Here is a 27,138-nt window from a genome sequence, read left to right as displayed (position 1 = left end):
TAAACTATCCTTATCAGATTATCTGAAGATGATAGCTAGATCTCGGGATTCTTCCTGTCATGACATAAATGCCAACAAGAACATAAATAGTCTAGAAGCCAGTAATCCATTTATGGAAAGGGCATGTTCTTTTGAGAGCTACATGAACCTGAGAAACTAGTTGGAGAGCCTGCATATTTTCAATTACCAGTTTCCAAAGTCTCACATAAATTGTACATAGTAGTAAATATTTGTTGAATTAAATTCAATTAAACAGATACTATCAAAAACTCTGAGAAGAGAAGAGCTTATTCTTTTTTCTTCACTATTTTCTCACTTAAATTCTTCACCAAAAAATAAATAATCTTATCTATAATGACAAGTTCAGAAGAAATGTGGCCTAGTTACTAAAGAATTGGACTCACAATCAGGAAGATCAACTACATACTAGCTCTTTGACCCTCAGAATGTCATTTAACCTCTTAGTGTCCCAGGAAGTTCTTTAATATTTAAGCTATCTATTGTATAGTTAGAAAATCTTGAAACTTTGGACTCCATCTTTCAGAATTCTTTTTCATCTCCCAGAATCCCTTTCCTCCTTCATCTTACCTTGCGTGCTTGTGTGTTTATATATAGTTGGGTGTAACCATGCCCTTTCTCTCTCTTCTCCTGCATGTGCTGTCAAGGAAGTGTTTTTTTTCTTTACTGAGGTTTGCTGTTTTTCCTTTTTGCTTCAAGTTATTATAAATAAACTTTACAAAATTATAATACTTGGAGTATTTAGATACTAAATTTTAATCTTTACAGTGTCCTAAATTAAGTTTTTCATCTATACTGAAAAACATAAGTATGACGATAATAATTCTACTAATGCTAATACTAATCCTTTTTCTACTAGTATTATCATTACTGCTACATACCACCACCACCACTACTTATGACTACTACTACCATTATTACTACTGCCACCAGTATTACAACTACTGCTATGATTAGTACTATGAACACTACTATGACAATGAGCACTCCTACTATAACCCAAGGCAATTTATTTTCCAGTTTCATGCTAGTTATATATAATTATGTAGTAAAAATGATTAAATAGACAGTAAAATTCTGGAGACCATAGGTGCATAGTATCAAAGACCTAAAGATAGAAGGGATCTTAGAGGCTATCAGGTCCTCAGTTTAAAGATGATATCCCTTGTTGGAAAATGGCTGAACTAAATGGTGATGGAGTACTATTGTGCTATAAAGGAATCATGAAATGGTTGATTTCTATAAGAACTGAAATTGGCCATTTTATTATCATTTTTTAAAAATCATTTTAAAGCTATTGGAAAATGGGTTAAACATTAGAATCATCATATATTCTTGTTATTAATCAGTAGTTACAATACTTTTTCTCTCATAGGCAACAAACCATTGTCTAAAATGCATGGTAACTTCATCCATTATACATTTCTACTGTTTTCAAAAGATCATTATTTAAATTAAGCTTATTTGGAAAGTTGACAAAGTATTTTCTTTTAATGACAAATGAAACAACCTACAATTTAATATATACATACTTTAGAGTCATAATGAAAAATATTAAAATAGAAAAGCATATTAAGAAAATATAATTTTGTAAAACATCTATTGAACAGAATATCATGCTGGGTTAAGTTGATTAATACTCAAAATATATGGAAATGAACAAATAGGACATAAAATAGAAAATTATTTTCAAAAGTTTTCAAAAATATAAAAGTTAGAAAAAGTATAATGTATATTAACCATGGAAACTTAAGGCAAGTAAAAAAAAATTAATCTATTCCATAGCTTACAGGAACAATAATTGCATCTCAAAAAAGATATCATATTTCTTTGTTAATTGAAAGTGTAACTGAAAATCACAATCTTTGTTACTACATTGTTTTATTAGCAATTTGATGTTTTCACCTCATGCTTTCCTTTTTACTGATTGAGTTAAATTCACCTTTCTTTTCCATGAGTTGTAATTCCATTTCATTCTGTTCCACTAATTAATTTATTCTGTGCTGAGTTTTATAAAGCAAAGTTGAGTAAAGGAGAAATGGTTTTGGACAGGATCAAACTAGTGTTTGAATCTAACCTTGAATACCTCCTTCCCTCTTTTTTTTCCTCCCCCTTCTTCACTCCCTCCCTCTTTCCCTCTGTTATAAAAGGTCCTGGTGATATGAGGAGTTGAAGCTGAGTGTGTGTGGGTGATACCTAAATGTAACACTTAAGTTGTGATAGTGAAACACAAAGGGACCCACAAAATAGTTGTATTGAATCTGCTAAACTCAACTTCAGAATAACAGTGTTCCAAACTAGCCAGTCAAGTGAAGAATCTGTGAATAGAATTGTACAGCTCCCTCTAACTGTCTAATCTGGCCTAGTAGGATAATGCTAGATGAATCTGACTGTGGATTATATATTGTTATGAATGTTACTATCCTCCTTTTCTTCAAATGCCTCAGGGAATACAATCTCTAAGCCTAAAGATAGAGTTGACACCAATCTAGGTAAATTCAAAGATTAAATATGCTTCAGGTTTAGGGGGGGAAAGGGCAAATAACAGGGAAGGAGGGAATCAGGTAGTTCTTGATTTAAGTTAAAGATGACAAAGATGGTATTGGAACCTAAGATAATTAGGATTATCAGTGGTCAATTGACAATTGCCAGTTGCCAGCCTGGCAGGGCCAGACTGATTCACCCAAATCAGATTATTTGCTGAAGGATGTTGTTGTTTCTTTTTGGAGTATGAAACAGGAACAGGTTACTCAGTGTAAAGGTATCATAGGATCTGGGACTGTGATATTGGTCAGTAGAGTTTGCTGGTAATTCAAGTTGACGTAAGGCCTACCCAAACCAAACCAAAACCTCCCACTCCCAAAACCCAATCTCCAGATTGAGATCAGATTTTAGTTCAAATCCTTTCTTATATACATAAACTTCTAACTGTCTTGGCACATGGCAGTTCCTGCCTGTTTCAGCTCAATTCCATGTTCTAAACAGACAACTGTCCATCATCTTGTTCTCCATGCTGATTTGCAAAATATCATTACACCTCCCACCCTATCTCTCTCTCTCTGCAATAAAATCATAATTTTTTGTGCAAAGGCAACTCCTAAATTATTTAATCTAATTTTTATTTCTCTTTTGACTTTAAGTCCTATGTTATAAACTACCTATTGTATAAATCTACAGGGACATATCTTAGTCATCTAAGATCCATCCCATGTTTCAAAATAACTCATTATTTTTGGGCAACTGGGTAGCTCAGTGGATTGAGAGTCAGGCCTAGAGACGGGAGGTCCTAGGTTCAAATCCAGGCTCAGACACTTCCCAGATGTGTGTCTCTGGGCAAGTCACTTGACCCCCATTGCCCACCCTTACCACTCTTCCACCTATGAGCCGATACACAGATGTTAAGGGTTTAGAAAAAAAAGAAAAAAAACTCATTATTTTTAACCCTAAACCTACTTATATTCTAAATATCTTTATTTCTGTTCAGAGCTTCATCATACTTCAATTCTCTCAAATCTCTTTTCCTTTCTCACCTCTTCCCTGTCCTTTATCTCTCTTATTGAACTAAGTGACAAGTCTTATTGATTCTGCCTTCCCAGCATATAGTAATCACCTTAAGCCTTATCTCACATCAGATTGTTTACAATTGCCTCCTAATGGATTTACCTTGTTACAATATTTCCCTTTTTCGGTTTATTTATAAACCTGCCAAACTTCCATTGCTTACTCAGATTTCTACCTTTCTACTCCATTGCTCAAAAAGTTTCAGTAGCTGTCAATTATAGTTGGTATTAAATACAAATGCCTATATTTGTCATTTGAAAACATTAAACAGCTGAATTTAATCTCTTTTTCTAATCTTTTTGTTGTTGTTGTTCATGTACTTTCCTTTACAAACAAGAGTTACTTGCAATTCTCTGGCCACAGAACTTCAGCTCCTTCCACTGTGCTTTGGGATAAACTGTCACTTATGCCTGTTATCCTCCTTTTTATTACTCACCTCTTGAGATCTATGGACCAGCTTATGCTCCAGTTCTTATATCAAGGCTTTTCTGATCCACTCAATGGATAACCACCAAATATCTTTGTGTTTCTCCTCATGTTTATACACATTGTTTCCCCAATACAACTTAATCTGAATGTGAACAGAGATTAGTATATTTTTCCTCCTAATCCCTAGAAACTGTTATTCAGAGTCTAAGCAGATGTCTATTTAAAACTTTACAGTCCTTCAAATGCTTATATAACTATGTTCTCTAATACAAGCATCCTAAATCACTTTATTTCATTTTCCAAGGCATTATCTCCTTTTCCTTTCAATAATAGCAGCTCTTCTCTGGATGTGCTACAGGTTATCAAGGTCTTTACAAAAAATGGTAACCTGAACTGGACACATTATTAATGGCATGGTCTGATAATATAAAAGGACATTGGAGACATCACCTCTCTTAATCTAGATACCATGGTTTTTGTAAATTAGTTTCTTTCGCTGCCATATCTTACTCTTGACTCATGTAAAGTAAAATATCCATAAGGGCTATTTTTTTCAAATGAGCCATTGTCTATTCATGTACCTCTCATTCTATATTCTTTGAACCAAGATTTAATTTGGTTTCTTTCTCCTGAATGGTGGGTTTTCAATTAAATGGTGCAAAGCATTCTTCTATAAACAGTTAATTAGAAAAATATGAATTTCCTTCATTCATTCAGACTGTAAGGTTGGAGAGGAGTTTAAAAAAATCCATTGCCAAAAAGCAAAGAGATGCTTTTTCATCATTTCCATTCTTTCCACATGATAGGGAGACCATGCTCCTAATGCAATCTTGTTCTTATTATTTACTTTATTTAGGTGGAATTAAAACAGGAAACTAGGAAATTTTGCTGATTCAGGATAAAGCTTATCATGCCATAACTTATATCAGGTAAGCCTTTTTAAATATCTGGCTGTAAACTACATGTCTCTTTTCTGTGGACCTCTCTAGTATAGGTTGTTGTGAAAAAATCACTTTATAAACTTTAAAGAGTCATAAAAGCCTGAGCCTTTCAGAACTTATGTTTTCATGAAATTCACATAGGTGTGATTAAAGACATTAAATTTTAAAAATCATCTGTGTACTGACCACTAAGTCAGGGAATTGGAGTTTTTGTTTCAAAATTTACATTTTCTATAGCACATTCCCATTGGAAATCTCAACTGTAAGATTTACTGAATATTAATTCAAGTTAAAAAGGTTGAAGTGTGTAGAGAAATGCCATCCATAGAAGCATGGGGGAATATGATTACAATTAACATGACAGGTTATGATTATTTATGTTAGTTTTTTCTTTTCTTTTTCAAATGAGAATGATAGCTTCATTTGAGATTAGAAGCCAATAGATGCAACCAAAAAGAGGTGAACTGAATAATGATTTTGCAAGAAGAATTTCAAGTGTTACAAAAAGGTTTTTAATTATTCAGGGTTGGAAACTAGCACAGAACACCAAGAGTGGTTCTGCTTAATGCACTACTGGAGGGCAATTGTCTTTTAATAGGATTAGATGACATCATCACCAAGTTACATTATCTAGTCACAATGTCAAGTGTAATAATTATGTTGTACTTACTTTTATACAGTAAAATGAACACATGTAGTCAGTCACATTATTAGGCATCGTGTCATAATGGACAGATTGCTGGTCATGGAGTAAGAAAAAAAAAGAGTTCAAATCTTGTTATTGATATTTATTAAGTATTGGTCCTGTATATGTCACTTCACCTTGAAGCCTTAAGTAACTTCCTAAGATACAGATTATTTTAATAAACCTGATTGTCATGCTGGTAATTATCACTGAGTAAATTAAAAAATCATATATTTATTCATATATATATATATAAATATATATATATACTTATCTTTGCTAAGATTTTCATTTTCTTTATTTAGCGGAGTCCTTGATCCTCTGATAAAAGAAAAGCAGTAATCTTCAAACTTAACATATTAAGTGCCTAAAAAATTCTTATTTAATGACTGTGAAAAAGATAAAAGATTGTGAGGGTATTGTTAATGTTGTTAGGAAAAAAAAAGATTTAAAAATCTGTCAGAGAAGGCCAAGGCATTTATAATGAAAGAAGACAAGTTTGTGGCAGTAATTCATGGGGCTCTTTGGTTCAGGTACAGCTTACAATAATATTAGAAAACTAAGTGTGACCAGTCCTCCCTATTATTATTCACCTAGAAAGTATCCATAATACATTTGCTAACACTAAAGGAATTGTGATGGAGATCTCTATTTNTAGTAGAAAATTATGGTGAAATTTCCATAGACAGTCTCTCATATAGAGGCCTCATATTTAAAATATATAGAAAAGTTTGTCAAATTTATAAGAATAAAAGACATTTTCAATTAATAAATGGACAAAAGATATGAAGAGACAGTTTTCTGATGAGGAAATAAAAGCCATATATAGGTATATGCTCTAAATCACTACTGATTAGAAAAATGCAAATTAGAACAATTCTGTGATATCTCAAAACAAACAGATTGGCTAAAATGGCAAAATGACAAGTATTGAAAGAGATGTAGAAAAGTGGGGACACTAATACATTGTTAGTAGAACTGTGAACTGATCCAACCATCTTGAAAAGCAATTTTGAATTATGCCCAGAGAACTATAAAATTGTCTATAACTTTACACTTAGCAATATTCCCAAGGATATGAGGGAAAGAAGAAAAGAACTTAAATGTACAAAAATATTTACAGCAGCTCTCTTTGTGGTTGGTGGTAAAGAACAATAAATTGTGGATTTGTCCATAAACTGGGCAGTGGCTAAACAAATTATTGTATATAATTTTGAGGTTGGGAACAAGATAAGGATCAAAATGGAATATGGCAAGAGACATTATGATATAAAACGCAAAAGTTTGTATTTCCCCCTAAGATGATGCAAGGAGAATTTAAAAAATACTTCTTAAAAGATGATAAAAAAAAGATTATGCAGGGCTTAATAAAATGCCTAATAAATTTACATGGTTAATAAATCCTATGATTGTTTGATCAATATATTTATTTTAATTTTTTCTTAATGGAGAAAATGATTATGAGAAAATAAATTACAAAAGTTGCTTGACAGTCTTCAATTCTGTCACATTCATATCATTTCTTCTATTTGTTTTCACTTCTTTCCTCCTCACTTATTTATGTTCTCAGTCTAAAAATCCCCTTCATATTCCAAACCTAAATTATATTGTAGTATATATCTCTGAGCAAGTGTTTTCTTCCTGTCTTGAAAATTATAGTATAATACTAAGCCAATTTTATCTTAATTCTTTATATTTTTTGTTAAGGCATTTATTTCATAACCATATCCTTCATTAGCACAGAAGAAGCCTTGGGAATTGATGGAAGACTCACTGGAGGTTGTGGTATATTAAAGCAGTTCCCCTCAGTTTTATGTAATTATTTGTTTTTTTCCCAATTCTATGTAAAAACAATTTTTATCATTCATTTCCAAAATTTTGAGAGTCAAATGACTTTTCTCCCCTTCCCTCACCTAAGATAGTAATGCAATTTGAACTAGGTTATACATGTGTGATCATGTAAAAATATCTTCATATTGATCATGCTATGGAGAAAAGAAATAAAAACAAAAAGAAATTAAAATGAAAATTAGAATACTTCAATCCTCATTCATTCCCCATCAGTTTTTTTCTGTTGGAAGTGGATAGTGTTTTTTATAATACAGCTATAGGAATTGTCATGTATGATTATATTGCTGTGAATAGCTAAGTCATTCATTGATCATCATACAACTTAGTTTTTAATGTGTACAAAGTTCTCATTTTTCTCACTTCACTTTATCTTTGTAGGTTCTTATGAAATCATCTTGTTCATTGTTTCTTATAGCACAAAAATATTCCATTAAATACCACAACTTGTTCAGATATTCCCTATTTGATGGATTTCAAATCCTTTGCCACAACAAAAAGAGGTATTATAAGTATTTTGTTCAAATAGGTCTTCCCCCCCTTTTTTTCAAATGTTTTTGAAATGAAGATCTAATAGTAGTATTACTGAATCAAAGAGTATGTATGGTTTTATAGACCTTCAGGCATAGTTCAAAATGGCTCTCCAGAATGGTTCAATAAGTTCACAATTCCACCAACTGCATTAGTTTTCCCAGTTTCCCCACATTTCCTTGAAAATTTCTCATTTACCTTTTCTATCATATTAGTCAATCTGATGGGTCAGGTGGTACCTCAGTGTAGTTTTAATTTACATTTCTCTAATGAATAGTGATTTATAGTATTTCTCATATAACTGTAGCTTTGATTTATTCATCTGAAAACTTCCTGTTTACATATTTTGACAATTTATAAACTGGATAATGACATTAATTCTTATAAATTTGACTTTATTCTCTATATATTTGAGAAATGAAAATTGTATATTAGAGACACTTACTATAATATACTTTTCTGCTTTTGGATTTCCTCCTAATCTTTGTTGCACTGGTTTTGTTTGTGCAAAAAATTAATTTAATATAAACAAAATTATCCATTTTTCATCTTGACAGCTCCCCCAGATTACAAAAAAAAACCCCACCCCAAACTAGAAATAGCTTTCAAGGCTAGTGTAACTAGACAAAGTTCTGAAACAATAATTCCCTTTGTTTATCTTAGGAGGTAACAACAATCCAATTTATTGAGACAGGACAATGGAGAACTTCCACAAAGATCCATCTTCAGAAGGATAAGGCCCATGAAGAATTAAAAAAAAAATAATTATTGGAGACAACTGACCAATCTGTATTTAGGCCCAGATTCTTTTACATATTACTAATGGTGCAACAAATTGTATAGCTTCTCTGCATCTAAAATCTTCAATTATAAAGTGATATAATTTTAATATGTAAATGTGAAAACTTTCCTTCTAGGCCATTCTAGTCATTTATTTCACTTTGCTTCAATCTAATACAATAAGTGATAAATGTTCTCTATGTGTAAGCATGTGAAGGAATAAGACACATTTATAGCAATCTCTGCTCTCAAGGAGCTAACATCCCATGAAGATAAGATGAAATTCAATATGCATATAAATAAGTATATTTGGAGGATACTTGAGAAAGGAGAGTATGAGGAAGACTTTGTGGAAGAAATAATATTTGAATTGTACTTTGATGAATTACAAGATTTTTGAGAGATGAAGATAAGGAATGAGTATATTCCAGTCAAACAAATTCACATATGTCATTACCTGGTGGTAGGAGATGGTGAATTCAGCTCAGATATTTACTGGGAGAATACTATATTAGGAACAGAGATCTCATATCTAAGGGTGGGGGTTTTGACAAAATCAGAGAGTAGCTTTTAATAATTTAAGTTTTAATGAGAATATAGTAGAGTTATACATTAATATCCATTTAAGTCAGAGAAAAGAAAACTAGCAACTTTTAACAATTAACAATTTAGTTTAATTAAAATACAGATAGTAAAAGAATATAGTAAAGGATGGAAGGATAGAAAAGAAGAGAGATTACTAATCTTATACCCTATAAATATACCTAAAATTCCCAATAACTACGTCTAACTGTCTTCTGAGGACAGCTTCTTATTATCTGGCAAACACCAAGCCTATCTAACCTACACTATCTATAAATGATTCACTAACTACCTAACTCCCTAAAATAATAGACAGCTAGGGGGCAGCTGGGTAGCTCAGTGGATTGAGAGCCAGGCCTAGAGACGGGAGGTCCTAGGTTCAAATCTGGCCTCAGACACTTCCCAGTTGTGTGACCCTGGGCAAGTCACTTGACCCCCATTGCCTACCCTTACTACTCTTCTGCCTTGGAGCCAATACACAGTATTGACTCCAAGATGGAAGTAAGGGTTTAAAAAAAAAATAATAGACAGCTACCACTCACTCACTCCTTCAATAAGTTTTCTATAGCAGCCTAAACTGTAGGTCACCAATTGGCAGCAGATCCTTGGCTATGGGACAGACCTCCTGTTCTCTAAAAATCCCAGAGGCAAAAAGCCCTTTAAAGGCTAAAGCCAAAAGCCCTCTCAGTAAGCTCAGGCCCACCTTTATATTCTAGCAACTATATGCCAACCCACACTAGCAGCAACCAACCCCCAAAGACCAACTCATGCCTAGCAGCCAACTTCCCCATAACTCCCAGCCCTGTCTGCAACTGACTCCCCAACTGACAGCCTGCAACTTCTGCTAACTCAGCAGGGGGTTCCCCAGTTCCTAATTCCTGACACTGTGAGCTGGTTACCTATTTATTTCTATGGTAAGAAGACCTCCAGGTCCCCTGTTAAATTAAAGAAATTAAAGAATTCCTTTTTACACATGAAAAGGGAGTAGTATTAAACATGACTGAAATGGTAGGTGGATATTGAATTATAGACGTTCATAAATTACATATTAAGTGTTTTATATTTCATCTTCTAAACCAGTGGTTCCCAAATTTTTTGGCCTACTGCCCCCTTTCCAGAAAAAAATATTACTTAGCCCTCTGGAAATTAATTTTTTTAAATTTTAATAGCAATTAATAGGAAAGATAAATGCAACTCTGGCCATCACCGCTCACCCTGGATTGCTGCAACACCCACCAGGGGGCGGTGGTGTCCACTTTGGGAATCACTGTTATAAACAGTGGGGATCTACTAAAAGGTTTAGGTAACAACTATATGACTTGGCGAAATTATTGTAGCAACTACGTTGGGACTGGATTAGAGACAACAAAGATAAAGTAGGAAGATATTTAAGGAGTAGTAAGATTGTTCCAGAAAAAAAAAAAAGAGCTCCTAAACTAGGATGGTGGCTGCATAAACAGAGAGCATACATTCAAAGGGAGAGAACTTGCATCAACAGAATCAAAAAAGACTTGCTAATTGACAGCATTTACACTATACAGTACAGTAAGAAGTTGAGTATAAATTGCTGATTACAAAATTATCTTAAATAGGAAAAATGAATAGAATATTTTAAAGGAAGGATACAATAAGTGCAGGCAGAGAAAATTAGTTCTATTTTCAATATGTTATGCTTCAAATGCTTATAGAACATTTATAATAAGATTGTTAGCAGGGAGGTATTGCTTTGGGAATTGAGTTAAGTAGAAAGTTTCAAGATGGAGATATAAAATTAGAAGTCACCAACATAGAGATCATACAAGGACCCATGGAAATTGATGGAATCTTTAGATTAAACAGAAAAGGAGATTTAGAAGGAGCTGGTTAGGAGTTAGGAGGAAGTGATAATATGGAAAATTATTTCTAAATGATACTCATAAAATGAAGAAGGTAAAAGGCCAGGATAGTTAATCTGTATTATTAATGACTAAAATTAATGAATTAGTAATGAATCACATATTACAAGAGAAAGAGATAGAATGAATAACTCTCAAATATGTATTTGTAATACTTTAGAACCTTGAAATTTTGGTCTATTATTTTAAGCAGGGTACTAGTCAATAAAAAGATATATTATGACAATCTACGTAAGAGTAAAAAGGGAAGAAAAAACCAACCACAACATATATAGGCTGGTGAATGTGACTATTCAAATTACAGCGAAATAGAGCCTAATTTCAATAAGGCTAGCTATATCAGGAGAAGAAAGTGTTAGGAATTGTGGAAAATTTATGTAAGGTAATGGGGTCACCAGGGATATTATAAATAAATTAAGTGGTTTGTGGGAACACACACACTGGGATTTATGAGAGACTGGACCAGGATGGAAAGACCAGAGTTTATTGAATTCCCATAGGAATGAAAGTTGATCTTAACTATCACTCAGCTTCCCCTAGGCCAGAGTCTAGAAACAGGCTGACAAGGTAAAAGGGACTTAACAGCTTTAATTAAGTTTTACTAAAAGGTGGGAAAGGGATTTCTATACTTAAAATCTAAAGGATAAAACCACAGGGCAATGGGAGGACTTATTCTACTCTAACTTAGTTATCTAAACTAACAGGGCCCAAGGAGCTGTAAATGGAGTCTCAGGGTGACTGGCTCAGACCTAGAACCTGGCAGGCTTGAGTACAGCTAGGGCTTTGTGGCTTTGGGATTCTCACTGCAATCCACTGATGATCTCTGGATGCCAATAGCCAAAGTTGTCTCAGGTACCAAGTAATGAGGATTTTGCTTAAAGCACTGTCCACCAGATCTCCAACTTCACCTCTTCCCTGGCATAGGACTCTTGATCTTCTCTCCTTTTGCTAGATGCCACCACTCAGGATCCCAGGGGAAAAATCAGGAAGCAGGGTGTCCTTTGCTCTGAGGTCTCCCAGGCTGGCAACAGTTTTTGCCCACCACTAATGGAGTCCTCACTCAGAGCTAAGTCACCTCTTCCTGCTCCTTCATTCCAACCTGGAATTCCCAGCTCCAGCTCCTTCCTGCTATGTACAACTTAATTCCTAATCACTAGCTAATCTAATCTTCCTCACAACAGAATTCTCTTTCTTTTTCCCTCACAGCTAAAATATATTTAGTACCCCTGAATAAAATGGTTCTACTTGAGTAGGGAACTGATAAGACAAGTAGCTTAGAAGTGATTGGTAGATGAAGAAGAAGAGGATATGAATAGACTTCTTTTTGGAATTTGTTAATGAATGATAGCAGAGAGAAATATAGGCTAATAATGAGAATGCAAGTTCAAATTCAGTTTTTGCTCATTTATTTGTTTTTAATATTATGACATAAATTTCAGTGTAGTAGTTCAGAAGTAGTAAATAAATGAAGAAGATAATGATAATGAGAGGAAGAGCAAAGGGGTAGTCAATTGAGGCAAGTTCTAGAAAAAAAAATCAAGTGTCTTCCATTTCTGACACTCTGACACATTACATTTGACTTTACAATTTTTACCCATATGATTTTACAATTTCCTTCTCCAGTCATGACAAAGACAATTCATTATATAGAGAAATCATCATTGATTTCTCATATTAAAGAGACTATGGAATCAAAATGAGCATTTGGGGAGAAATAATAGCTAAAATAAGAGTTAATTGATTTGAAAGTATTCAGGAAAAAAAAGTTAATTTGTTTATTTCATTGGGTCAGCATGATTGAAATGGAATAAGTTGATTTAAAAATATTGAGTCACTTTTCAAGTGTTCTATTCCCAGTCAGTGACAATGTTTTTTTTTCATAATATACTCATCAATAGAGATATTTTGCAAAAATAAAAATATATCAAGTTTATTCTGTTCAAAAATGAGAAATTTTATATTCATTTTATTATAGTTAATCTTCAATTTATCTAAGAGTCTATTGAGAAAATAGAAAGTTATTTAAATGGAGAGAAGACAACTGACAGGAAGTACATTAAAATTAGCTTTTGGATTTAAGGAATAAAAATTTTAAACCACTACAGTCAAGTTTCTGGGACAAGATTGATCTGAGATACTATTTAACACATATTAAGTATGCATTCTAGCCTTGAAGGGATCTTGTCACTATATATTATCTGTCTTTATAAATGAAATTGAAGCAAGGATTTCTTTTGAATGTGATATTCAGCATGCAGAATATCAAAACAGAATCAGAAGGTAATACAGGATGTCCCTGAAAGCTAGTGACCCCTGAAATATGTTTGTTTCCCATTTCCCAGTGAATGCCATTCCCAATGAGATGATAAAACTAGTGCCACAAATCATTGAGCATTAGGACTGGAATCGGGAAAAATCTTAATTCAAATCTAGCCTGAGACTTCAGCTGTGTAAAGAAGGCAAATAATTGAACATCTTTCCTTCTGTTACCCCATCTATAATGCGTGGAGCAAAATAATATAAATTCCAGAGTTGTCATCAAATGAGATAATTTATACAATGTATTTTGTAAAATTTAAAGAACTTTGTAAACATTAGCTATCATTGACATAAATAAAATAATCATATTTTATTAATACAATGGTACCTTGATACATACAGGAGCACCTTAAGTCGCAAACAATTTGAGACAGAGCAGTCACAAACAGGATTGTTTGCTTTAAGTCATGACCGGATGTTTGGATCACGTGCTTCCGCCACCTTCCACTAGAGAGCTGCCCCATAGGAAGGTTTTTGTTTTTTTTTTAACTGCTTCAACCTGTTTATTATGTATCCAAAAAAGTACACCGCAGCTTACTCCACACATCTGCAGCAGAGAGCAGTCTTGCCTGCATACACTACATTGAGGTCGAGACCACAAGCAGATTCACAAAAACCCACACAGAGTAGCTGGAATACACAATAATGCAACGTCAATTTAGCGGGAGCTGGCAGAGAAAAAAGGAGGATTATGACACTGGTTCTTGGCACACAGCTTCCGGTAGAAGGGCAAGTTCTATTTTCTTCTTTTAAAAAAAGTCAAGTTTTCAAATTCCAGCAGTATCAGTCAATTGTCATGTTGCTTCATACACTTTTTTAAAAACAACAACAACAAAAACAGATCAGATTAATTGCAATTCCACTCATTTAAATGAGGAAATTCGATTTGACAATGAGGAAATTGAGTTACGAGCTTGACCATGAAACAAATCAAACTTGTGTGTCAAGGTACTATTGTACTTATTAATAATTAATGCTAACATAGCAATTAAAATAATTTGACTATCGATGTCAATTTAATGTTTGCATGCTTAAATATTTGTTTGCCATTTAATTTTAAATGATCTTTTTGCCTCATTCAACTTCTTAAGAAAAAAAAACCTTTTCTTTAGAGACATGAAAAATGAGTTCTTATGAATTACATCTTTTTATAGCTATAGAAAATATCAATAAATGAAGCAATGAGTTAAAAGTCTGTGATTGGAGACTAAAAGGCATCATCTGATTGTACCCTGTTATTCTGAGAAGATGCAACACTTCTAAATCTTCAGAAATCATTGCATATTCCCTCTTTTTTCTGTGTACATCATTATATAAGATATTTTAAACATGGGATTTCTGGGAGTCAAAATGGAGAAATAGGCAAGGAATTCCCTGAAGTCTCCCAAATTCACCTCCAAAACAATTCAAAATACATTGTGAAATAGTAAAAATAAAATGATGGAGTAAAACAATTTTCCTGCCCCCAAAATGTAGAAAGTTTTCAGGGAAGATATGTCTCAGTGGAATGAGGGCAATGAGAAATGAGGACAATTCAGTACAGTCAACATCCAGGAAAGAAAGCAGCAGACCTCAACCCAGCAAGGCAGTCGGCTCACACTCTCCATCTCCCCAGGATTACACAGGCCTATAAGGAAGCCAGACAGACTCCATTGCCTGGTGCAGGACTCCTAGGTTATCAACCCTTTACCCCCAAAATGTTCACAAGCCTTGGACAGAGCCCCTTCACTCCAGGAACTGAGCCCAACTTTAACTATACTTAAAAGTCACTAAATAGGCTAAGAAGAAAGTAGCAAAAAATAAAAACAATTAGAGTTTGACCATAGAAAATTAATATAGTGATAGGGGAAATAAAATCACATCCTCAGAAGACAACAATGTCAAAATAGCTACATGTGAAAGCCCGAAAGGAAAATGTGAAATAACATAATGTCCAAAAAGAACTGGAGTAGTTAAAAACTCTTTTAAAAATCACATAAAGGAGGTAGAAGGAAATTGGAGAAAGAAATGAGAGTGATGCAAGAAAATCATGAAAAAAAATCAATATTTTGGGAGGCAGAAAAAAACTTTAAAAGACAGAAATATTCACTGAAGAAAAAGATGCATTAAGAAGTACAATTAAGCAATTGCAAATGGAGGCAAAAAAAAAGCAATGTAGCTAAGATTAGAATGAGAGCAGACAACTAGAGGGAAGAACTTTTAGCATCTTTCTCTGGAAAAGCATAATTTCTCAAATATCTCAAGAATTGAAACAAATTCATCAGAATAAGTGGCATTACCCATATCATAAATGGTGAAAAAAATATAAACAGGCAATTTTTGGAACAAATCAGAGCTATTTTAATCATATAAAATGTCCCAAATCACTATTGATTGGTGTCATGCAAATTAAAACTCAGAGATATCACCGAACACCTCTAATATTGATTAATATGACCAAAAAGGAAAATGACAAATATTGGAGGGGATATGGAAAATTGAAACACTACTGGACTCTAGGTTAGGTGGAGTTCTGAAGATCAATATGTAACTATGTCCAAAGGATGATAAAACTGTGTATACCCTTTGATCCAGCAAAATACCTACCTCTTCTGTATCCCAAAGATAATTTTGAAGGACAACAATCCATTTGTACATAAATTATTTGTAACAGCTTTTTTTTTGTAGTGTCAAAGAATTGAAAATTGAAAGGATGTCTATCATTTTGGGAAAGACTGAACAAGTTGTGGTATATGTGTATTATGAGAAATAATAAAAAAAAGGGAGATGACAACCAGAACAGGTACAGAAAAACCCAGAAAGACATATTTATTGATAATTAATGCAAAGTGAAGTGAGTATAACTAGGAGAATATTGTACACAAAAATAATAATATTGTATGATGATTAAGATTGGGTGACAGTTATTCTGATCAATAAAATGATCCAAAATGATTCTGAAAGACTGATGATAAAACATGCTATCCATCTTCAGAGAAAGAACCGATGGAGTCTGAATGCAGATCAAATCATATTATTTTACTTTTTTTAATTTTCTTGTTTTTTTGTTCATTTTGTGAGTATTATTGATATATTGGTTTTTATTACTCAACATAAATGATGTGAATACACATTCTTCATGACTATGTGTATAATCTATGTTAAATATCTTGCCTTCTTAATTAAGAGAGCAGGCAAGGAGGGAGAAAAAGAATTTGGATCACGCAGTTGTTTTTTTAATTAATGTCAAAATTATTGAACAGGAAATTACCAAAAAAATTTTTAAAAAGGAAAATAAAACTTTATAATTAACATCAAGCCCCAAACAAGTACTAAATGCTTAATATTTGCCAGACACTGCATTAAGGAAATACAAAGAAAGGAGGAAAAAAAAAACCTTTTATTTTGAATTCATACTTTGTGTAAATATTGTGTAAATAATAGATAAAATTGTGTAAATAATTAGGCGCACACCAAAAATAAACAGAAAAGATGGAAAATAATCTCACAAAGGAATACACTCGATCTGAGAGTTTTAGAAAGACATATAGAAATAAATAAGATTAAAGTTGAATCCTGAAGAAATTCAAGTAAGCCAAGGATCAGACTTGAGGGAGGAGAGCATTCCAAGTATAGGGAAATGCAATGTGAAATCAATGAGAAGGGATATTGATTATGATATTTAAGGAAAATAAAAGTAGATCAAAATAGCAGAATTTTAGAGGACTAAATGAGTATTAAATATAAGAAGGCTGCAAAGGTAGGAAAAGGTTCACTAATAAAGTACTTCAATTTCATAAAGCTTATAAAGCACTTCAAATGCCTATCAGATAATTTTTTATTGGATCCTGAAGGCTATAGAAATCACTGTAATATCAATGAAAGTGAAGTTTGTCATCTGATGGGCAGGAAAATCATTTGGCAAATGAGTAGAAGACAAATTAAAGTGAGGAGCCTTGAAGGAGCATCAAACCGAAAACTGTTGTAAAAGTCTAGATATGAGTTGATGAGGACTTGATCTTAAGTTGGTAAAGTAAAATTTGTGACATTGGGTAATTGATTGCATATGTACGTTGAATGTTGATTCAAGAAGACAATTGTAAGAAGAAATTTAATTAAATTTTAATCATAAGGGTTTCTCTATAGTAGTTTGATAAGCTGCAACTGTGTAATTTAAATAAGAAGTAATAAGAATAGTATTATAATCATCTGAAATGATGAAAGTGCTTGTACCCTTTTCACTTCCTTATCACACACACTAGAGTTTGTGTCAATGAAGAAACAACCAAATGACTTGAGAAAAGAAAGAAGAAAAAGGGAGGGTACCCTAGTAAAAACCATTATTCCTGGAATTTGTTAACCATTTCATCCAGATACCTGACCCTATTAATGACCTCTTTTGAGTAGTTCTTCAAAGCACAGCAAACCCATTTTTATCTGGACATGTGATATCTCATACAGCATAGCCTGGGCAAGGCTTGCAGACCTCTGACTTTTTGTATTCTTTGCCTACAAAATACAATCAAATTATTGGGTTGGGATGTAGGCAGAGTTCTTTTTTTTTTTAATTTTTTTAAAAATTCCTTTCACAATGAAGTTTTGAGCCTTGTTTACAGGAAGGATTTAGGGTAGTCTCATTTAAGGCAGTTCAGAAGAAGAGGGGATTTGCAGTGAAAGACAGATTAGTTTTTTTGCATGTTGACTTCAAGGTTCCTAAGGAAGATCTAGTTTTAGAAACACAGAAAGAAGTAGGTTTATAAAACAATGTAGCTCAGAAGTGAGGCTAGGCCTGGGTATATACATACTCATATTTTGTTATCAAGAAATAAAAGGCTAATTAATTAATTAAGGCTTATATTAGAAGCAGGGTGGTACCAGCTGAGTTTACTAGGCAAGGAGATTATAACTTTAGAATGGGTTGATTTGGGTCAGCCAGGGTTGTGTGAGCCTGAGCTAAGATGTTTTAGTCAGTCTCCCTGTTGTCTCTAAGCTCCTTGAGGCAAGAGTGAGATGCCCCTCCCCTCCTGATGGAAACTGAAAGCCAACAGGAAGTGAACTTGCTTCACTTATTGAGCAAGATGGATGCCTGGTTTAGCCCCTCAGGAAACAAGGGAAAGTGATATTTCCCTCTTCAGCCTTAGCCCTAGTTGATGGTATAAATGAATCAACTGAAGCTCTTTGAATAAAGGTCAAGGGGTTTATTAAAGGCAAGGGTAAGCTGACAGAAGAGGGGTGAGGTCTAGGAAACTGTTGCTAAGGGTGAAGGCAAGAGCTGGGAGAGGGTCTCAGAAGGTAGATGTCAGGCTGAGGGAACCAGCCCCTCAGCCAGGGATAAATTTCACTGCCCTGTTGTAGAAAGGTCTAGCAGATTAACAGGTAAGGGTAATGGCTTGGTTTAGGGGTGTCCCTACCTGACTAAGTAAACTAATTCCTATGTTCTCCTCCCACCAAATTCCCTCCTCCCAGAGCCCAAGGGGAGATGCAGGGTATAGCAGGATGTCTGGGTCAGGTCAAGGAAATCAGCCCCACAATTGGTTCTCCAGGGATATTAATAGTCCCAGCTCCAAGAGGTTTTGGCCAGGGCCAGGCTGGGTCAACATTTTATTTCCTTAACTGCCAGGATTGCTTGTGGTGGTTTTACAAATGCAAGAGATTCTTGCAGTAATTCTGCCTTACAATTTGCTCATTTGTCTTTTGGAAATTCGCACCTTGAGACATTTCCAGGTCCCTATGCTCTCAAAGAATTCTACACTTACACTAAAACTAAACTACAACTATGTTCTTATCCCTAACTAAGGAACACAAAATAAGAAAAGGGTTTCTTAGCTCCTATTTCTATTCTATGACTATTCTAAGCTTAAACTAAGATGGCTTATGGGAAAGAAATGGGGATTTGTAAGTTTTGCAAAATTTTGAACAGAAAGGAAAAAGCAGATTAAGCGTAAACATCAACAAACAATCTTAAAGCAAATCATTTGCTAACTAAAACAAAGTAATAAATTCTATCTATGTAATTTTCTAATTTCATGAACCAACAACAAAAGTATACATTAAGAAAAATTTTTGCAAGATTCTGAACCCTAACTCATTTTCCCTAAGAGTTAGTATGTCAATATGTTAGTATAATTATGCCTATGTTAGACGCATTAGTAAGAATAAGTAAACCTAATACTATTTATAAACCTTTTGGTTTAACTATAGACTTAAGCTATGTACAATATTTACAAAGAAGGTTCTGACCCTATTCTAACTTATCACACTAACTAAACTGTCCCTGTGTGTTGGTAAAACTTATTGCTAAGGAATCTATTACTAAGGGTTAGTAAGCAAACATTTACATATTGACACTCTTTTAAAAAAAAATGTCAGATGGTTTTGAGTAGAAGGTGCCTGAACCAAAGTAAGAGGAAACTCTAAGCTAAGGCAGACAAACCTTTCTCTCTTAAGTGTAAATTAGTATTTCACATGTAGATGTGAAGTCAGAAAATGTTTTATGTGTTGTCCAGTGTGACCTAACCATGTAATGTAGTGTCTCACATACTTACTCCTCCAGAATTCTTCTGCCAATTGCATGTACTGCGTGGATGGAATTCTAAAGTTTTGGGTGCAGTGAGAATTCCGTTGGGTGTAAGTTGTGTTCTCCAAGTGCATGGATCCAATGCTGACCAGATGATCCTCCTCACAGTGCCATTGTCCCATACACTGGTTGTGTAAACAGGTCACGGTTTTCTTTGTAGTCCTCAAGTTGACATCCTTGCGATGCTCAGTGAAGTCAGCAACGCCTCCGTTGTGTAGTATGATGTTACCACACACGCTTGTCAACTTGAACAGGATATGGATTCATCTATACATACATACTTATAAAATGCAGAGACATATATGTGTATATGTATACATACCAGAATAATCTGCAAAGGGATGATGAATAAAACAATGAGTTCCAAATGAGGTAATGTGGAATAAAAAAAGAAGGAAGCTATGTAAATGGATATAGAACTGACTTACTTGAAGTTCAAATTTTGCTTCAGAGAATTACTACTAGTAAGATTCTGGGAAAAGCATTTAATATCTCCTAAACCCATTTTTCCTCTTATATGAAATGGGGTGAACAAGAGAAATTTCTCTTACAGGTTAGTTATAAGTATCAAAATAGCTAATATATGTAATTTTTTATAATTCCCAAAGTATGATAACAATAAAAATTATCATACTTTGTGAATTACAAAATAATGATCATTATTATTATAACCAAAACTTGTACTCAGGGGACACTCACAGTTTCACAAAGATGAAAAACTAGAAAGCTGAGGAACCATAATTTATATAATAAGAGAGCCAGGAAAGAGAAGTATTAAGAAAATCTGGAGAGGAAGTAGTATCAAGGAGGGGATAAGTTGTGACAATTGCTACAGAGAAATAAAAAAATAAACATTAAAATTGTAAAAGTATATTATATTTGACAACTGAGGTATCATTTCTATCTCTGGAAAGGTCACTTTTGGATAGATTATAAGAATTGATCATAATTTAGAATGTAAAGACTAGAATTTAGGATGGTAATTTGGAATTCAAAGTGAGAGTAGAGGATGAAAAAGAAGAAATTATAGATTTTCAGTGAGTTATTATTCTAGCATATATATGTGTGCATGTAAATATAAATATGTCAAATTTGATTATCTGCTCTTTTATCATCACATTCTAAATAAATAGTAGGCCCTATTATTACACATCTATATGTATTAATTACAAGAATATTAATTGATAACTACGATGCAGTAGTATGCAACAATTATTGTTATTGGTGAAATAATAATATAAAATCTATCATGACCATAATATAACAATTTATAGAAATGCATAGTTATAAGCCTTGTGCTAACAATTTTTTATCAAATGAATGAGAATCTGAAGACTTATTTAGTAGTCTGAATTCTTCCTGAGAACTGGGGAATGGAGTCATTTTCATTAAGAGCTTTACTCTTCTCACATTCCAGTGTTTTTTTTTTTGCTGAATGTAAATCTCAGCATTGATTTAAGCAGTTTCAAGAAAGATTTTTTTACCCAATGCTTGAAATAGAGGATCAGTTAGGAAAAATAGTACTAATGCCTTGCTGCAATGAATGCCTCATTTGAATTAGATAGCAAAAATAAAAGAATATGGTGAAGCTACTTACCAATTTCAATAATTTCTTTGAGTTCCATTAAGAGTAAATAAAAAGGAACAATGAAGGCAGATAGCAAGAAAATACAGTATTGCTAATTGTAAAGGTGTCATAGGAAATAAGAGGAGAAGGTAAAAGATTCAAGAGTAGAAGAGATTCAAATGCAGAGCTCAATGGATTCCTCAAGTTGTCAAGTTGACAAGCATACAAAAAATGTGAGGACCTAGAAAATATTGAAGGATGGAGGTATTGAAGGTAACGATGAAAATAAAAAATAGATCCAGGATTAAGTCATAGGGAGAGATAGAAAATATAAGATTAAGACTAGTGTTGTTTAGTCATTTATGTCTGAATCTTTGAAAGTGCATTTAGAATGTTCTTGGTAAAGATACTGGAGAGTTTTTCCATTTCTTTCTCCAGATCATTTTAGTTGAGGAAATGGAGGCAAACAGGGCCAAGTGAATTCTCCAGGATTACATAGCTAGTAAGTATTTAGGACCAGATTTGAACTCAGAAAGATCAGTCTTCTTGATTCCAGGCCCAGCATTCTATCACATCACTTAGCTTCTCCTATGAGAAATTCCTTGCTGATGGTGATAATCTTTAAGGGATAATGGGAATTAAGGGGAATTCTGACTTCCATCACCTGATATGTAGGTACAGGTATTCATTCAACATCATGACTTTTACCATGACAGTTTCAATATATCATGGGTAAGGAAAATAAATTAAATGGGAATTTTTTTTGAAATTTTGTGGAAGCCAGAGACTACACATGAAAGTCAGAAGACAACACAAAAAAAGTTTAGAAACTCAGAAATGTATAAAATCTGTGTACAATTATGTATATCATCAATATCTTATCTTTGAATAGCATAAATATGCACAATTTCCTTTTTAAAGTTAAAATAAATAAAAAAGTTAGTTCGTGAAAAGAAAATGAAAGCCAGGAGACTGCATACAAATGCTAGGAATTTAGAGATGCCTTAGTTTAGTAACTCATAAATATATATGTTACTGTGAACTTCCCATAAAAGAAAAAAGAAAAAAATTCAAATTTCTTCTCTAGTATATGAAGGAATGACCAAAAATTTTTACTTGGAATTTCTAGATTGTGGGGTGGTAATGAGATGGCACAATGAGAGCAAAAAGACAGAAGGAGTAAAAGAAGAAAGAGCTTAAGATAAACAAACTTAGTTAAGAATGAAGCAGACATGCAGATGGCTCATGTAGTGTGCCAGATAAGAGAAAGTGGAATGGGAATATGATTGAAAGGTTGAACATGTAAAGTCAGAAATGGTAGTAGAAAAGGTTTCATTATCACAACAGTCAAGACAATAAGAGAGGATTATAGAGTATAAGCAGCTGAGAAAGAGTACAGGAAAAAAAATTAAAAAACACTAATGAATACAGATGATTACATTTCAGGGTTCAAAGTTCACTCTTTAGTTGTCAATTGACCAATCCTACTATGTTATACATCAAATTGTACATTTTTGGATAAGAATCTAATAAAAGATTGTAAAATAAATCTTTAATGTCTTTTCTTCACAATATTTATTAAATTTATATTATAATTTTCCTTATGATAAATTGAATATTTATTCAAGAAGAAAATATTTCAAACAATAAATGAGAACCCTAATACCTGAATAATCACAAAATTGACATTTGTTGAATTTTAAATAATTTCACTTTGCATAATGCCATTCTTTTTCCAAATGTTGTTAATACTGAAATAACTGGTGAAAGAAAATATATCAAAACATATCCAAATGCAATGATACTGGTTGTAGGAATGAATGAAGATGAACTAATATATAGAAAGCATATGTAAAATATTTTCCACTCAGCCTAAAAGATGAAATTGGTTTGTTTGTTTATCCTTTCTTTCTTTCCCATATTGTGTTATTCTTTTCCTCCCTCTATGAGTATGTAATAATTGTTTACTACTATCAATAAAAAATCTATCTTTCAGAAAGGTAATTTATATTATTGAAGGTGAATTTCACATTTTATCCTTTTGTTTACACAAGTTAATATATAAAATAATATAAAATATATATGTTAAAACATATGTTAAAATATTATTTTATTAATATTTGGTGGTTTAGGAGAGATTTGTTCAATTCATATGATTATATTTTAGCCTGCATAACAAATATTTAAATGTTAGATTATGAGTTGTAAGAGGGGAGTGTTGATGTTATTTGGGGTGTGCTCTGATCATGCCCACATAACTACAATATGTGGGCCAAAGCTGCTCACTCCCCCTCCTTACTGGGAAGATTTTGAGTGTAAAATTCAAGTAGGGGCTCCCCAAACTTGAAGGTCAGCAGAGGAGATGATGGAGGAAGATGGTAGAAATAGTTTGAGACCTAAATGAGCTCTGTCCAGTATTCAGAGCCACTAAAATCCAATCAAGTCTCCTTCCCACCCTCATCCACTTCCCAAATATTTTTTTCCCTCAAGATGGAGAATAATGTTCTAGTCCTCCCTTCATCCACCCAATGACACCTCCCCCCCTCAAGGACACTATTCCAAACTCTAATAACTATAGCTAATAATTACTGAACCGGGATTTATTTGAAGATAAAAGTAATTTGGGGTTCAAGGAGTAAGGAGTAATGGGGAATCAGGATGGAGGGTAAAAGGATAGACTTTACTATCAACTATGAACTTCTCCCTGGGGTGGGCAGTATTGGGATTTCTTCTGAAGCTTTGGTCTCAGTAACTGTCCCTCAACCCCCTATAAACTCCTACTCACTAATCAAATAACTAAAATAGTTGGGAATAACAGGGTTAAATGGATCAAGCTGGTTCAGGAAAGGTCCTCAAGAGCCCACTCCCCACCCCTCCGGAATCCAGGCTCCACGGTCAAAATGGAGAACTGCTGTATCGCTTTCTTCTTAGTTGGTAAATGAAGTTTGTAGAATGATTGTAGCAATAGTGATCTCCAGGAAATCTCTAAATTTGGGGTTCAGCAGTGCAAGTTTCTCACAAGATCCACCAAAACCACCCACCACCCTCCAAGATTCAGAGAGATGTCCCATGAGTGACAATTGAAACCCTTCCCAGAATTCTCCTCCTCTGACACCTCCCTAATGGTCAGATCCTGAAGATTCTTCTGGCTTATTCTCAATTCCATTTCAAAGATGCGTGGCTTACTTTTCTTTAATCCAACCCCTCTGTTAACAGAGTTTTACAAATATTTTCAACAATGAAAATTATTCTTTGCATTATTTTTAAAAACACAAATATTTTTCCCTCAATTACAATAACTGATTTTTTTAGTTGAAAATAGAGTCCATTTTTAAAAATTAATTTAGTTGGTTTTGGAATATTGTTTAATTATAAAAGTTTTCTGAGCTTATTGTTAGTGATGACTCCTGAAGCAAATTTAGACACATATTGGGGACATAAATTGTTGTTGTCCTTTATTTTCAAACATGACAAAAATCAGATCATTAGGGGATATCTTTTGACTCATATAAATCAGATTTAAGTGAGGCAGAATTGCACAAAATCATCAACCTTACCATCTTTCAGAATCATTGAAGACCAGTGGCAAGGCAAAAATCAAGAAAGCTGGTGATGACTCAGGATCCAGTGGATGACCTTGGCTTCTTCAATTCTAATTAATCTCCAGGTATTCCATAGTGCCTTCTTCCAGAATTTTCATGGTCATTGAGATAGAAAGTTCATTCTCATCCTCCCCTTCCAATAGCAGAAGTCTCCACATAAACACTCCCCTACCTAAGAGATGGGTTTAAGGACTTCCATTTCTTCCAGCCTGGTTTAATCCTCTTGCTGAGAGGGTTTCCTGGGATGTGGCTGCTGAGGGTTCATTAAGCCCTCCCTTTAGAGGTCCTCCTTGAACTCTGTATAAATTGGGGGACACAAATGAAGGTCACCCTAGAATATGGGTGAAGGGAATATAGCCTAGAAACATGGACTACACTCTCCTCTCTAATGGTGCAGAGCTATTAAGATACTTTGATAATATCATTACTTCTGTGTATTCCCTCTGCTGGACAAAACATGCTTCTTGGATGATGCTCTCTCTGTCACTTGATCTCAATAATATATATGTATATGTCTGATGGTCACTAAACTGTTATCTGCTACCACCTAATTAGCTTCAGCTATTTAGTCTCTTCAGGTCTACCTATTCTTCCTTTCTAACATTTTCTAATATGGGATGGTTAATTAGATTCTCCCATATAAATGTCATCTGACTATCTCTTAGTGAATAGCCTAGGGCTATATTTTACCATATTAAGCCAAAGAAATAGCTAGCTGATACCCATTGGTTATTATTAAAAATACTACTTTGAACACATTTCTTCTTGCTCAAACCAAATATCTGATTTTGAGTTAAAAAATCTTTATTATTTATTTAAAACTCTAATTCTTAAAATGCATGTCTCAAATATATTTCATGAATAATTCTAACAAAACTTCGCTTTATCTATTAGATGTGTGTCTGCGTGTGCATGGAAAGGGAGGGGGTTTCTCCTCAGTTCTTGTGATGTTCCTCTTATTAGGATGCAAATTATTTTGAAATAATAAAAAAATGGCAAAGTGGCATAGGCAGTAAGATTACCTGTCAGTCCTGATCCATATCTATTCCTTCTATTATTATTCATGTCTGCCAACAATAAAATCACAGACACTATTCCAGAAAGTACAAAAGTATTTGCCTATCTACATCATCATTAACAAAATATCATTGCCGAGTTATCATATATTTAATCACCTTCACCATCATTTTGCTTATCATTGCCAATTTTCACAATGATCATCATCATCATCATCATCATCTCCACCAATACTTTTTCATAAACAGACCAAGATGGAAGAGAGACCAGCCAGTAGAAATTTCTTTGTACCCAACATATCATACCACATAGAGGGCCATCTCCACATATTTATGAAGATGATCTGACTGGAAATGAAACAGGCGATGAGCAATTAAAAGAGGAATCAACACTGAATTATGAATCCCTGAATGTCATCCTGACATATTAAGAAGAGCATTGCATTTTTTAGCCTGAGGACTTGGGCTTAAATTATGATTTGCCTCTTAAGATCAATTAAATGTCATCATATTCCTGACATATAGGAAATGAATATAAGAGCAAAGATACACAAAACAAATTCACATGGTCTATTTTTTGTAATCAAGGTCATGCTCCAGTAAGGGAAAAAAAGACTTCTCATGCTTTTCTTAGTAATATATATTCATGACAGAGAACCTAGCCCAATAAATTTTTAGCATAATATTAAATATATATTTTTAAATTGTTCAGAGAGATCCTATCTCATAATGGAGCTATTATAAACAATGGTGGCATCAGGAGGTGCAGCATAATTGCATGAAAGAATGAACTAAAGATATTCACAAG

This window comes from Gracilinanus agilis, chromosome 2 (genome assembly GCF_016433145.1).
Source record: "Gracilinanus agilis isolate LMUSP501 chromosome 2, AgileGrace, whole genome shotgun sequence".
Taxonomy (NCBI): Eukaryota; Metazoa; Chordata; class Mammalia; order Didelphimorphia; family Didelphidae; genus Gracilinanus; species Gracilinanus agilis.
Note: the sequence above shows the minus strand (reverse complement) of the source record.